Source organism: Megascapheus bottae, chromosome 19 (genome assembly GCF_031878675.1).
Source record: "Megascapheus bottae isolate mThoBot1 chromosome 19, mThoBot2.hap1, whole genome shotgun sequence".
NCBI lineage: Eukaryota > Metazoa > Chordata > Mammalia > Rodentia > Geomyidae > Megascapheus > Megascapheus bottae.
The window spans coordinates 4,172,550-4,185,807 of NC_143527.1; the positions used below are offsets into that span (position 1 = coordinate 4,172,550).

General features: G+C 40.5%; 1 long non-coding RNA gene across 1 annotated transcript; it reads left to right on the top strand.

Moving 5' to 3' along the window:
* The first annotated feature begins 422 nt into the window (after positions 1-422).
* LOC150049562 (uncharacterized) lies at positions 423-6,175 on the top strand. Its single transcript, XR_016538854.1, has 3 exons — positions 423-688; positions 5,084-5,294; positions 5,981-6,175. It is a non-coding gene; the product is annotated as an uncharacterized LOC150049562 (long non-coding RNA).
* Positions 6,176-13,258: the final 7,083 nt, after the last annotated feature.

Here is a 13,258-nt window from a genome sequence, read left to right on the forward strand (position 1 = left end):
ATAGGAGTCACTTGCACCCATCCTGTCCCATCCTCCCCACCCCCAACCCAGGGAAGGCAAGTCCAAGCTTATGAGAATAAATACAAGGGCATTTTGTAGTCTTCCTGCTTCTGCCTGGAAATGTCTCCTGTCAAATGCCAACTCCACTACATTTTCTTCAGATCCTTTCTTTCTTTCTTTCTTTCTTTCTTTCTTTCTTTCTTTCTTTCTTTCTTTCTTTCTTTCTTTCTTTCTTTCTTTGCCTTAATATATCTACCACAGAAAGGAAGCTCTGACAGTCCTTTCCTCTCTGGTATGCCTTGCCATTTTCCATACAACACATTCATGTAGTTGCTGATTCTAAATTCCATGACGTAACAGTCCCTTGAGAGCAAGAGGATGGGAATTCTCTCCTATGAACAGAGGGCAATGTCGGTATACAACTGACATAAACCGTCCTTGTGTTTGATCACTAGCAGATGGTGAGCCACTGCTTGGAGCGGTGCCTTCTCTGCCCCATGCATTCTTATCGGATACTTGTTCCTCACTTTATGTTCGTTCTCATGGCCTGTAACCGGACCTTCACGATGACAAACATTTCCCGTGTCCTCATGTCACTGAATGCGTGCGGACAACTCTGAACAGCCGGCACCACGCAGGGTCCCTCTATACCAAGTCTTCTGATTTTCAGAATTCTCCGGGAGAGTATGTAAGTCAATTTATGATGTCAATTATGGAGAAAATAAAAATCCCAAGCATCTGAATTAATAGAATGTTTAAGTAGAAGACATCAATAGATGAGATTGAAATTTTGCTTATTCCTTGATAATTCTCTGCATTAGGGACTATCAATGAGATAGTCTTTGCTTTACATGGTGCAGCAGATTTTTTAAAATTATTAAGCAAAGCAAACTTCATGGATTTTCAGTTGGATCAGGAAGATAATTGGTTATTAAAATGTCTTCAGGGGCGGGGAGTTTGGCCTAGTGGCAGAGTGCTTGCCTAGTATGCACGAAGACCCGGGTTCGATTCCTCGGTACCACATGCATAGAAAAAAGCCAGAAATGGTGCTGAAGCTCAAGTGATAGAGCTCTAGCCTTGAGAAAGTCCAAGGACAGTGCTCAGGCCCTGAGCTCAAGCCCAGGACTGGCAAAAAAAATGTCTTCATTTGCAATAATATAGTTTCTTTTCTCCTCTATAGACACACACACATGCACACACACCAGAGTTCAATTTTTCTATTTTAACTTCTTTGAGAAGTATCATTGTTAGTTTTATACAAGTTCTGTGGCAGAGTCAAACTGATTTAGATGCAATTTACTTTAAAACCAATAGGCAGTATCTATATTACAATTTTGTTTTTCCTCCTTTCTTTTATATACATTTTTTAGCAGGCCTATCCCTCTGAGTTTCTGCTCATCAATCATACTGGGAAGCTGACTTAGAGTCTCCACACTTCAACATTAACTGGATTACAGAGCTGGAAAACTTACTCAAAGTTTAAAATGTGATAAACGTAATCAAATTGCTCTAGTCAAATTCTAACAGTGGTGAATAGATGACACTAATTACCTTTTCTTATTATGCTACAAATGTGGTTTACTCCATCTTTATTCATGAAGAAACATCACAAGGCCCACTAAGGAGACTGTAGCAGGATGTAATATTGGCTTATTTGTTTCTTTAGTCTTGCTGCTCTTTTTCCAGCATCCAAGAGATGTAATTTTAAGCTGCAATTTGTTTATATGCAAGTATTTTTTCCTTGCCCTCTTTGGAAGATAATTGTTATTCACTGCAAAGCTTCACATTTCACATAAACAAGTGCTTCCAGAACTCCAGTAAAGTAATAGGAACTGTGTTGTTGTTGTTGTTTTGTTTTGTTTTTCTGGGTTTTCTTTTGGTTGAAGTTTATTTTTGTTTTGGAAGAAATGAGATTGTTTTCAACAAGTTAACACAAAACAAATGGATCACACACAAAGAAAGTGAATGACGATGAGAGAAATTAAACCCATCTTCTCAGAAAAACAAAATGAAATAAAACGAAACATGCAGAAAAACAATAAACCCTAGTTTTTTGAAAAATAATGGACAAATAGGAATCTGAAAGCACATTCTTTCTTTCTTTTGCCAGTCCTGGGGATTGAACTCAAGGCCTGAGCACTGTCCTTGGGCTTTCTCAAGTCTAGAGCCCTTCCACTTGAGACACATCACCACTTCCAGCTTTTTCTTTTTTTTTTAATTTTTGTTTTTTTAATTGTAATTAATAAAAGGGTTACATGATATTTGCCAGATAGAAGGTGCATTAATTCACATACATTGATACCCTTTCACATGTCTTGGTACCCTTTATCCCCCCCCCGCCCCCCCCCGCCGTCTTGGTTTTCCCCCTTTCCCTATCAAATTTCAAATAATCAAATACAAATAAATTCAATATATCAGATAACAAAGTGAGGTACTGTAACAATATGAGATACCCAAGGGACAGCAAAGGAGATGAGAGATAACATAGTACATTAAGGACAACAATCATTCATTATATGGCTTTTGTTTCAATATCCTGGAGGTCCTTTCAATTAGCTTCATCCTATATGGCCTTATGTATCAACGTTTTGCTCTATTGCAAATCCCTGCTAGTAGAGCCCAAGGTTTCTACTGGTTATGACAAATGAGGGAAACCATTGAGCCTAAGTTCCTTTGAGTCTGGCTTACTTCACTTAATATGATTTTTTCTAAGTCTTCCCATTTCCTAACAAATGGGTCGATGTCGTTTTTTCTGACAGCAGCATAGAATTCCATTGTGTATAAATACCACATCTTGTTGATCCACTCATCAACTGAGGGACATCTAGGTTGGTTCCATATCTTTACTATGGTGAATAATGCTGCAATGAACATTGTTGTGCTAGTGGATTTAGTATGCCCTTGTTTCTGGATGATTGGGTAAATGCCAAGTAGTGGAATTGCTGGGTCATAGGGGAGCTCTATGTTTAGCCTTTTGAGGCACTGCCACACTGCTTTCCATAGTGGTTGAACAAGTTTGCACTCCCACCAACAGTGTAGTAGTGATCCCTCCTGGCCACATCCCCTCCAGCATCTGTTATTATTCATTTTCCTGATCCTGGCCATTCTAACTGGAGTGAGGTGGAATCTTAGAGTTGTTTTGATTTACATTTCTTTTATGACCAGAGATGTTGAGCATTTCTTCATGTGTCTATAGGCCAGCTTTTTCTATATATGTGGTACTTAAGAATCAAGCCTGAGTCTTTGTGCATGCTGGGCAAGCACTCTACCACTAGGCCAAACTCCTAGCCCCACATTCTTTATTTTTAACAGGCAGAAATTTCCCAATAATTCACTGTACTACTTGTACTGTGAATTACTTCATGGAAAATAACATTTCAACATTCTTTCCCTGCTTTCATTTTTTATTTAAATTTTATTAGCACTGATTTTTACGTCATATTTCAAAATTCAGGTTTAACAAGGAAATATTCAAGAATGGAATCTCTATAGGCAATTACTGGCACCTAAATTTAAGAAAAAAATAAAGTTAAGCTGAGAGTTGATATGTCATAGATACATATTGATCTACATATCTATGGAATAGATATCCCATCATAGATTTATACGTCTGTATAGATATATTTGTATCTCCATGTTCATGTACTTTTGTACTGTTTGGAGCTAATATCCACAGAACAAGGAGACTGTGTGCCTTTTGTTCCTTTGGTCTTGGCTTATCTCACTCAACATGATTCACTCTAGTTTCATCCACTTCCCCGTGAATGCCATTGTTTTATCTTGTCTGTTGGCTGTGTAGAATTCCGTGGTATGTATGAACCATATTTTTTGTATCCTTTCATCTATAGTAGGGCATCTGTGTTGTTTCCATCTCTTGGCTATTGTGAATAATGAAGAGATGAACATGGTCGTGGAGGTGTCCTTATCATATCTTGGGTTATGCCCAGAAGTGGTATGGTGGGATCGTAGCGAAGGTCTATTTTCAGTTCTTTAAGAAACCTCCACACTGCTTTCCAGAGTGGCTGAACTAGTCTGCATTCCCACCAGCAGTGCAGTAGGATTTCTTTTTCTCCACATCCCCGCCAGCATTTCTTGTATGAATTCAGAATCTTGGCCATTCCAATTGGGGTAAGGTGGTATCTTAGGACTGTTTTCATTTTCATTTCCTTTATGACCATGCATAATGAGCATTTTCTCATATGTTCCTTTGCCATTTTTACCTCTTCCTCTGATAAGTCTCTCTTTAGTTCCCTTGCCCATTTAGTGATTGGTTTGTTGGGCTTGGAGGTGGGGATTAGTTTCTTGAGTTCCCTGTAGATACTGGATATGGATATTAAGCATTTGTCTGATGTATTATTGGTAAATATCTTTCCCAATTGATTAGCTGTCTTTCTTCTTTAGTTGCTATGTCTGTCTGTGCAGAAACTTTTTATTTTTAGGTAGTCCCAATTGTCCAGGCTCTCTCCAATCTGTTGTAACCCTGGGACTGTTCAAGAAGTTTCTGCCTGTGCCTATGAGTTCCACTGTCTCTCCTACTCTGTTGAGTAACAGTTTCAGAGTCTCAGGTCTGATATTGAGGTCTTTGATCCACTTTGAGTTAATGTTCATGCATGGCGACAGACTGGAATCATTTTTTTAGTTTTCTGCATGTGGCTGCCCAGTTTTCCCAGCACCAATAATTAAAGAGGCTCCTTTCTCAAGTATAATTTGATTATAGGTATGCAGTTTTATTTTTGGCATTCTATTCTGTTCCATTGATCTTCTGGTCTATTTTTGTGCCATGCTGTTTTTGTTACTATGGCTCTACAGTAGAGTTTGAAGTCTGGTATTGTAATACCACCTGCATTGCTCTTTTTGCCTAGAATTGCTTTGGCTATTCTAGGTCTTTTGTTGTTCCATACAAACCTTTGGATTATGCCCTCTATTTCAGTAAAGAATGTCCTTGGGATTTTGATGGGGATTGCATTGAAATTGTGTATCAATTTTGACAGTATGGCCATTTTCACAATGTTGATTCTCCCTATCCATGAACATGGGTTGTTTGCTGCTTTGTTGTTTAATTAACCTACCTTTCTATTTCCAGGGATCCTCAGAGGCAGTTCAGAACTCTGTCACTCAGAACATGAAAACTAATTCTCAATATCTACTGCTGCACCCAGCAACTTTATCGAGTAAACATCCCTGTGTTCATATTCAATAACCAGAATTTGCTTTTCTTTCCTATTTGAAAATATGACTTGAATGTGCTTCAAGAGTCTTAAAGAAGTCCCTGCTTAACTTAGGACATAAAAGCAGTAAGTATCCAGATACATCTAGAAATGATAATGTCTTAAAAATGAACATGCTAAAGTGAGTTACTCTCTTAAAAACTAACAATCTGGGCCGGGAGTTTGGCCTAGTGGTAGAGTGCTTGCCTAGCATGCACGAAGACCCGGGTTCAATTCCTCGGTACCACGAACATAGAAAAAAAAACTAACAAGCTGAAGCTCTGCCATAAAATAAACTTCAGGTAGAAAGATGATTTATGACTGGATCCTAAAAGCAATTTCGAGGTCATATGGAAAAAATTTCTCTAAGAAAATTTTGTTTCTTCTTTTCATTAAAGATCAAGACCACAGGATTTTAGCTGTAAGAAAATTAAATATCTAAGAAGTAAAAAAGAAAAAAAATTCCCCACAGTTAACTAGTAATGTCCTGGTACTGTTATGAGGAAGTGGGGTTTACAGGGAGAAGGTGCTTTGTCGGGCACCGGTTCCATGGATTTGAGGCCCGGGGTGACCCACACCGGTCCCCTCCTAGACTTCCTTCATCCACTGACTCGAGCTGCCAGCTAGCCTGTCTCGTCTCAAGGCAGATTTTCATTCTTCTTTCTCACAACGAACTCCTTTAATGTTCGGTATGGATGTGAATGTTTAAAGGGAGACAGAAACGACACCAAGATGGCAAAACGAACATGCCTTCTTGCTGATTCCTCCCACAGGTGGACAATCCGAAGGACAGAAGGGGAGAAAGGATGGGTGTGTCTTCAGGGATGTGTCCTCCTTGGCCCCCGCTCTCCAGAACACCCTCCTGACACTGTGCCAGGCGATCTCACCTTCAGGACAGAATCGTTGTTTTCTTATGAAACTCCACTTCTTGTCTTCCTTTCACATCACCTGGGATGTGGACTAGAATATCGTAAGGACATCAATTTAACTGGGATGGAGACAGCTTCAGTTCATGTTTGCTGTTGTGTGTGGTTGACTTGGCTTCTTCTCTGGATGGGGGGGCGTGGATGGGAAGATCCCCTGTCCTCCCTGTCCACCCTGTCCTCCCACAGTACTAGGAACGAGCACCGGGCCCTCTGTGAGCCTCTAAGAGGGCTGAGGACATACAAGGTCAGGGGGTGGGGGAGTCCAGGAGAGGAAGGGGAGAGGCCCCAGCATTTCTGGGTGTTGACTTCCAGAGTCCAGGGCTCCTTGTCTGGTGTGGAGACTGAGCATCCTGATAGGCCTGAATGCAGAGAACGACTGCTGGACCCCCCACACCCCAGGCAGGCATTCCCAGGGACTGGGGGGCAGTTCTTGCGCACCTGTGTTGTCCTGGGCTCTTGGGCAGCAGAGCCCGGATGACAGAGACCTGACCATAGGTCCACTGAGCCACAGGTTTTCACTAGGCCCTGGACTGGATTGGGGTGGACAAAGGAAAGAATGGATTCTGTCTCATTATGGGGGGAAGGAAACATAGCTAAACACACAATGGTACATGAGTGTGTGAAGCCAGAGGCACCATCAAGTCCCTGGAGTTGGAATTTGTTCTGGTGGGGAGGATTGAATGGAGGAAGAAGTTCGAATGAACCGATGATTAGCTTATTGATGGAATGCAATCTTGGGGACCCTGGGGACCAGCCAGGGACACAGATGGAGTTGTCACTAATGATCTCCTCTAATGATCTCCAAGGAACCCAGTGTAGTGATAAAGGGGACAAAAGGCCCCAGGGCTCTTCAGTCTCCTGAACACAGACGACAGGGTGCGAAGACTCAAGTGGTTTGTCTCCTCAATCAGCTTTGTGGCCACAAAGGTGAATTGAAGTGACTACAGTGACTATTTCATTTATTTAATTTTCCCAACTTATTTATTTACTATTAAAACCTTTACGTGCAGAGTCAGTGTAGCCAGAAGTAATTTTATCCAATAATTAGGAAACACAAATGAACTTAGAGAAACATTTGCTATTCGTGCAAATCTAATAAGGTGAAGAAAGTGAAAATGTACACTCCAGAGCCCAATTGACGACAGTATTTTCCACATTTTAACTGCAGGGGGATTGGGCAGCTCTGGGGCTTCACAGGAGCAAGGAAACAGTCTCTGTAGTTCATTTGCAGACCCTTCCATGCCCACTTCTCCTCTTAACACCTCTCCTATGGGACATTCCAGCTCAGGAACCCTAAAGACAGGCTTTGCTTGTATAGAATGGCAAAGGTAAGAGAGGTGGGAAGGGGGGAGGGGGGAGTGCTGGAGGCCTTTGAGAGCTGGCATAAGGTCCTGCAGCCACACAGAGGTGACATCTGAGGTCCCACCACTCCCAAGCATCCAGGGCAAGGTCCAGATGTGCACCAGGGGTTGTCCTTGCCCTCCTCCACTTTCACACTCCCCGTGGCTGCTCCCTGGGGGCTTGTTAAGAAAGGAGGAAGTAATAAAGTCCTGCTGTCTCCTTTAAGTCACAAATTCTCTGAATTCTGCATTAATTCTCAGCTGAAATATTGACTTCCTGCCTCTCTGATCTTCCTCACAAGTTCTGGAGGCTCTATGTGTCTCCAGGCTTATCTGAAGCTATGAATGCCGGTCACAAAGGTTTCTGCAATGATCAGCTGGGATAATGGGTTGGAAATTCCTAGCCCTCGCCTGGACAAATGGGGAAACGTGCAATCAAAATCAAAATCAAAAAGGACAGGCAGCAATAAATTACATTTACCATCACATTCATAAATAATGAGGTACAAGTGAAGAAGGTATACATAAAAGTTAACGACAAACCGCAATGCGCGAGGTTATTTACCGCATTCCAGGATGAAACTCACTTTGTTTAGACTTTAGCGTTATATCCAAGTATGCTGTGGCAAATCTTACTTCTTTTGAAAATCATCAATCTCCTGAAGGCTTTTATACACACAAATGCATATAAACATATTTTTAGAATTGAATAAATTAGATTCTTATAACCCTAAAACCACTCATGGATTAGGGTGAAAAATATGTGGTCTCTACTAACCAGAACTAAGATTTCAAAGACAACAAAAATGTTATGATAGTTATGTTACAATTTAAAAATAAAAGTTTGCACAAGGGCCCATTAGTCCTTTCTATAATGTCTTGAGTTGTGATGCATCTCAGAAACCTAAGCTGTGGAATTAGTCCAATGAAACTAACAGAACCTTAGGCCCTGTACAAAAAGAAAAAGAAAACAAAGGAGTAAAATCTCTCAGTTTCTACTCATCTACACACTTAACACTGTCAAGTCAGAAGCAGAGGACAGAGGGAGGAAGGGTCGTGGTGTGTGTGGTGGGTGGAGGAGAGAGCGCCACTGAATTGCTAGTGTCCAGGATCCAAGGCCTTTCTTGTGCTCTGCCCTGCACAAGAAGCCCCCTTTGGCTGAGCTCCTGTGACTTGGCACAGGATCCTGAGGCAGACTGAGCCAGCTGCCTTTGAGCAAGGGGGGCAAGAACACGGCCCGTCTCACTTCTGGTAGCATCAACACATCTCCTTGGGATTCCAGAAGATGCTGAAGGACAGGAATCCTGAACTCCAGCTGTGCAGAGAAGGTGGAGCTCCTGGAGTCTGCTTACCAACTAGTGTTGCTCTCTGCAGGCAGCCAGCAGTGCAGATTCTTGCAAGAAATATTGATTCATGTTACAGGTCACAAAATGAACCCACGGTTTCTGAGTTGTTTAGCCTCCACACTACCTCTGCACCTTTCCTCTCTTTTTACCTTCCCCTTTTCAGGCACCTTTTCTGTTTACCATCCACTCTCTTCTCCCATGGACAAAATAATTAGTGAACACAACTAAGCTCCATCCATCAATCAGATTCCATCCTTTCTTGGCTGTCTTTCTCCCACCTCTTCCTTGGGAGGTCCTGGCCTTCAACTCTCAGCATCTCTTGAGTCAGTCATTCCAGATGCACCTTGACATGACACATGCCTATGTCCCAGTGCGTGCTCCTGCTTAGATGCTGTGAGAAGTGCAATGCGGAAGGCATGCAGCCCTTCCTGACTGGCCAAGCTGCATCACAGTTCACCATGCAGAAGCACACGGTAGAAAGTCTGAAGGCAACTAGGGGAAGAGGCTTTCACTGAGTAATGAAGACTATGCAGCACTGAATTATCCGAATTCAATTTCAAGCTGATAGAAATAAGCCAGCTCTCCAATGACCACGTTTCCTGTGCAAAATCTACTTTGCTGCAGCTTTCTCTATGTTTCCTTTAGAAAAATATATGAAAACAAAGAAAACCAGCAGCATATCTTTTCTACAGACAGTGATCTTAATGTAATTGACCCGGATATAAGGAAAATTGCATTTGAAAATAAGATGTATTTTATAGTTTCCTTGTAAATACATATCATTTATTTGTTGACAGCAAAAACACTGTTATCTTAAATATTGATAATCAGAAAGGTAAGATAATGGATTTTTGAACTCTACATTATTAAAATCTAATTCTTTCTCATGTCTAAACTAAGAAGAGTCATTGATTTTGCATCTGGACAAGAGTGTATCACATGTGACTCTTTTAAAATGACATCTGGACTTGAACAGGTAGGGAATAAAGAACCAGGAGGAAAGTAGACTTTAATTAACTACAAAGACTTCTTAGGGCCAATTTTAAACACTTGCACTTCATTGCAAGGCAGAAAAAAGAAAATTAATAAAAGAGTCTCTCTAGGAAGGAAATGAATCAGAACTAACTCTGTTGGAATGTCTGGCACTGGGGACCAGCTGTGTGACAGAATATGGTGGCCTCCATCTGCTGTCAGCCCTGAGTCCACTCCCAGGATGGGACAAAACCCAAGTAGGAAGACAAGTAAAGTGAGGGAACAGTACTGCGCATGTGTAAATAACTGTCTGGAAGACTTCTGTACACCTGCCTCTTTATTCCTATCTGCATTTTATTCTTGACATCAAAGGCTTATGGAAGCAGTGCATCCTTCAGCAACTGCTACACTGGATTTTGATCGTTCTTTCCATTGCAGTAGAGGTGGAAAGAGGCAGTGATGATCACACTTGCGAATTTACCCGCCCATAATAAACACTCAACTCCTTTGGCTCTATTAATGAAGCCTTGCTTTTTCAGAGGTGTAGCTTTATCGTAACACCAAATAGCATCTGCTAAACTCCAAGAAGGATACAGAAGTGAATTTTTTAAGGGATGCAATTTCCTAATAAGAGTTGATTGTTGAGATTGATGGGCTATGGGAAGAGAGCCCTCAGTTTCTCTGAAACTACATTCCATAAACGTATACAAATAGCACCCACTCACATACACACGTGGACACACACACCCATGCGCTCGCCTGCATGCACATGCACGCACAAACACACACAATTCTTGAAGATCAGGAAAATGGATCATTGAGATAAATCTGATCCCAAAACTTGAAAAATGATTATTTTAAGGATCCAGGGATCCTGTAATAGAAATCTTCAGTCCATACAAATCAGCTGTCACTCAGAGGGAAAACATGGCATTGAAATTGTAGTATTTTGCAAAGGAGATGGGGAACATGCTGCCTTCCTCTGCAGCTCATTTCAAATGGTCTTTAAGTTTTTGTGCAGAGAAGTCACCATTTAGCAAAGCAGCTCACGACTGCAGCACATCTTGATCGTGTCACCCCTGCCACACCCTTTCCCATCCCTCCTAGTCTTGCCCTTGCCTCCCATGTCTTAATTTCGTAGGGTATACAGTGAATTTTTGGCTGCATCCCCCCCTCCATTCTCCTCTTCAAGCCCTCTCCTTCTGACTCCACCACCTGCTTGTTAAGTACTTGTTTCCTAGTGCTTACTTTGATGAACGTTGATTCTGCCTTTCTAAGGGATTACACCATGTTTAACTGGCACTGGAGGTGCAAAAACACAAACGAGGGCTAATATATGGGCTCATGCCTTGCTGTTACTAGGGAGAGTCATTGCCTACCTACGCACGCGTCAGAAAGACTTCCATCTGAACCAATAAAAAGCTGCTGATGGTAGCTCAGGCTTGCCACCCAGCCATATGGGAAGTAAATTTATTAGCACTGCCTTGAGAATGCTGGGCAAACAATCTTTTATTTTTCACTAATTACATACTTTCAGGTATTTCTTTTATTTTAAATGTTTATGCATTTGTCTATCTGATCATCTAGTATCTACATGTCATACATCTACAGATTGCATACTGGTATGTCTATCTACATCATTGAACTATTAATGTTTTATCTATTATCTGTCATCTGTTATCTCTCTGGTAGTAGTCCTGGATTTTAAGTCAGGGCATCTCTTTTGCTAGGCAGATACTGTATTTCTTGCGCCAGGTCCCTGATCATTTTTGGGTTAGGTAATTTTTAGATGGGACTCTTATTGTTTAGTTGCAATGCAAGCCTCATTAATTTTGTTGTGAAATCTTTTCTCCCCCCTGTTACTGGAGTAGCCAGGATTATATGTGATTGCCACTACACGTTGCCATGTTTCTGCATTTAAATCATTATAGTTGAAAGTTTTCATTTGAACAATCATTTTCCAATTAGGTTATGTTTCCTTTTATTACAAAACAGTAACTAATTACTAATTCCATGAAATTTCCAAGCACACTCAAGTCTTATTTCTACAGGTCTACTTGTGCTTCATTTTGAGTAATATGTTTTGTATAGAAGCTATTGAATAAAGAATAGTCATCAATGACTATTTCTTCATTCTACAAACATTTTTTTCACATTGAATAATTTTCATGCTTCATAGCTCTCTCTCTCTCATTCCCTTCTTACTCAGTTTAGTGTTGAATTGTATGTGAAATGTATTATGCCAGTTGACAGTTGACTGCAAGGGAAATAACTACAGAATAAATATATATTTACATGAGCCGGATGATTTTGAGCTTCAGCTTTCCTGTTTTATTTCCTAAATGTCAAAGAGAATTTTAGTTTTATATTAAAGTGACCAATGAAGTGCATTCTGTGTTATTTTGCTAAGAAATCTCATAAAACCTTCACACGAAAAGTTTGGAATAAGGATTAATATCTAAATTTCAAGAGCTTTCAATGGCCAGCACTGTTTGAGAGCTGAACAATGCCATGAAGCCTGGAGCTGGGTTTTGGGAATTAGGAATGTCTGATTGTGTTCCACTCTCTCTCCTGCTCAAGAGAAGAGGTTCTGCTCATTTGTCATTTCAGGTTATAAAAAACAAGAAAAAAATTTTTGAAAAAAATACATATTGTTGCTTAGCTACTGAAACTGAATGCACACTTTCTGAACTTCCAAAGGAGAAATTTAAAGCATGTCTCAAGAAATCTGCTCTACCACTTGATTCCAATTTTTGAGTAATTGTTTTTAGATCAAAAAAGGTAAAATGATGGGTACAATCAAAGCAATCCTCTCAATAATACTTTTATGAGTAGCAGAACAATATTTTTTAAAACATGAATGACATGTTCTTTTTTATTATTTATTATTTATTATCTTATTGGACGATTCACAATGTAGACTAGGGTTTGATGTTTGAATTAGTGTCCCTTTGCCACTTCTTTCACCAATTTGAGCAATTTGATAGAAAATATAGAATATGGTGCAAATAGTTATTTTTTCTTTTGGTGCTGGTTTTCAGGCTTACACTCAGGGACTGGGCACCATGCTTCCAGATTTTTCCTCCAGACAAGTACTCTACCCCTTGAGCCGCAGCTCCACTTCCTGCTTTTTGGTAGATAAGTAGAAACAACAAGTGCCGTGAACTTTCCTATCTGAGGTGGCTTCAAATCATGATCTTCGGATGAATAGCGAGGACCCCAGGCATTACCACCAGCTCCTGGCTACAATATACGTTTCTTACTAAATTAACTTTCATATTATATCAGAATCAATGGAATAAGATACACGTAAAAGAAAATCTGAAAAGGTAACTCTGTGAACAAGATTTAAACAAATCAAGAGAATTTGCTGATGGCTCGTAATACTATAGCTTGTCCCTTCCCTCCTTTGTCAGCAACAAGGGGATCAAGTTACTCTCAAGTTTCTACTAATTATGACAAATGAG